Source organism: Penaeus monodon, chromosome 3 (genome assembly GCF_015228065.2).
Source record: "Penaeus monodon isolate SGIC_2016 chromosome 3, NSTDA_Pmon_1, whole genome shotgun sequence".
In the NCBI taxonomy this organism is placed as follows: Eukaryota; Metazoa; Arthropoda; class Malacostraca; order Decapoda; family Penaeidae; genus Penaeus; species Penaeus monodon.
Window position 1 is genome coordinate 44,117,351 of NC_051388.1, and position 2,500 is coordinate 44,119,850.

Here is a 2,500-nt window from a genome sequence, read left to right on the forward strand (position 1 = left end):
GCTATTGTGACTGCGTTTCCTTTCTCAGTTGCATATACGTTACTGCATTTGTGTCTGTATTTATTAAGAGGTATAAGTGCAAGTATCTTCCTTTTTTATTGTCTCCTAAAAGATTACGTCCGAGATCCTAAAGTCGTGGTCTTCGAGATCAAAGGCATTATCGTGGAAGGCGATGACAGGCGGGCTGGTGTCGTCAGCCATCGGGGCAGGCGTAGCAGGAGCGCGAGCGGCGTAGAGCACAGGCGGAGGGTACTGGCAGAGGGCGCCTCGAGATCCCCCGCACGACGTGGCCACAAGTAAGGCCTCGTTGCGCCCTTCCACCAGCGCCAGACACTCCTCACCCCCGTCCACGGCCCTCTCCTCCAGCGGCAGCAACACGCTCATCTCCACTCGGACGGGGGACCCATCGACCCACGTCCAGTCTTCGGCAGCTGCTTGGCTCTTTCCGCCCACCCAATACGATGCCGACGTCGTGGGCGCGGGGAAGAGGAAGGGCGTGACAGCTACCAGGGACCCGGTGTCAGGTAGAAGAGCCAAGTCGCCTCCGTCTGCGTTGAGGCAAAGGGCACGTGCGGTTTCCCAGGTCGCCGACGCGAGGGGCATGGCTAGGAGGCACTTCCCGCCGACGTAAGTGTAGCGGTGCGGACACCTTGAGCCTCGTGACGAAACGGCGGCCTCGACCTGGAAGAGAAGGAGGTCATTTTAAAGAAGCAAGCAGCTAAAAATCAGGATAAAATGAGGACTGGTAGATAGACAGTAAAGCAAACAATTACCCGACTGACCCCACCTGCATCATCCTCTCCTCCAACGACTTAGCGACCTTCCTCAGCTCCTTCTTCAGCTGGTCGGCGGTGGACTGGGCCGAAGCGACAGCCGAGGACGACACGCTCGTTACAGCAGCATCAAGAAATCCCAAGGACGACCTCCGTAGTTTCTCGAGATGACCAAGACTTTTCTCAAGGGTCACACGCACCGCTTCATTCACCTGGTCCTGAGCGGTCTCCACTTCGTTCAGCACCTTTTGGAAGTGGGCAGTGAGGTCATCGTAACAGGGTAATAGGGATATGACAATGTGATGTTGATATGCTGACAGTATAATGATATATTGATTGATTGAGAATGAGGGTGAACATGAAGATGGAAATAATAAATGATAATAGTAGTCATAATGACGATAATAACAATATTACTATCATTATCATTATTATTATGTATATTTATTACCACTATTATTAGAAGTATTAGTTTTGTGATTATTATTGTTATCAATATCAATATTATTATTATCGTTATTATTAGCAGTGGTATCACCACCAATATTATTGCTGTTGTTGAAGTTGTTATCACCATTATCAGTACTATTACTATTACTAGTTGTAGTAGTAAAAGTAATATCGTTATCGTTAGTATTATCCTTGTTATTATTATCAATATTATTATTATTATTATTATTATTATTATTATTATTATTTATTATTATTATTATTATTATTATTATTATTATTATTATTATTATTACTGCTATCATCGTCATTAACGTTTCATTATTATCATTATGAACATTATTATTATTATTATCATTATGCTTATTATCCTTATTATCATTATTATCATTATCCTTATAATTATTATCATTTATCATTATTGTCATTATCATTATCAATATTATAATCATCATCATCATCATTAGTAATAGTACTATCATTATTATTATCTTTATCATCATCATCATCATCATTATTATCATTATTGTTCTTCTTGCTGCTGCTGTTATTATTATTTTTATTATTATTATTATTATTATTATTATTATTATTATTATTATTATTATTATTACTGTGATGAGGATGAGGATGATTTCAGTAACATTATAATATTTGATTTAGATTATGGCAATACAGATTTTTTTTTTATTTTTATAAGACTGTCAGTAATGCAATCATTATCATTACAATTATCATTGTCATTATCAACATCATATATTTTATTCACATTTCATTATCACAATGATAATGATTACGATTCTGATTAATTAATGACGATTAATTTTCACCCTCACCATTACATGACTATGCATACTAATAACCAAGATTGTCTAGCGTTATCATTCTTAATACCATTCTTCTCGTTCTTATTAGTAGTATTTTCTTATTAGTAGTATGTTTATCATCATCATATTATCATCATATTACATTGTTAGTATCCTTACTGCTGTAATAGAAAAAACACATCAACAAATCAGTAACACCAGTAAATTAACAAAAAAAAAGTATATATATATATTATTTATTTATTTATTTATTCATTTATTTATTTATTGACAGAAAAATTACCTCATTGGTATGCATGTGTAAGCTGGTACCGTAATATATTCTTAGCCCGTCCAGCTGGTCCCGTATTTCCCGCAGCTGGTGGTCGAGGTCCTGCTTCAGCTCGATCATCTGGAGGGCCAGAGACAGATCAAGGGGAGAAATAAGGTCTCAGTGTCTTAAATGATTTA

At 38.0% G+C, this 2,500-nt stretch overlaps 1 pseudogene; it reads right to left on the minus strand.

The window, feature by feature from the left end:
- LOC119595235 overlaps window positions 1-2,500 on the minus strand; it is a 12,390-nt pseudogene that overhangs the window by 790 nt on the left and 9,100 nt on the right.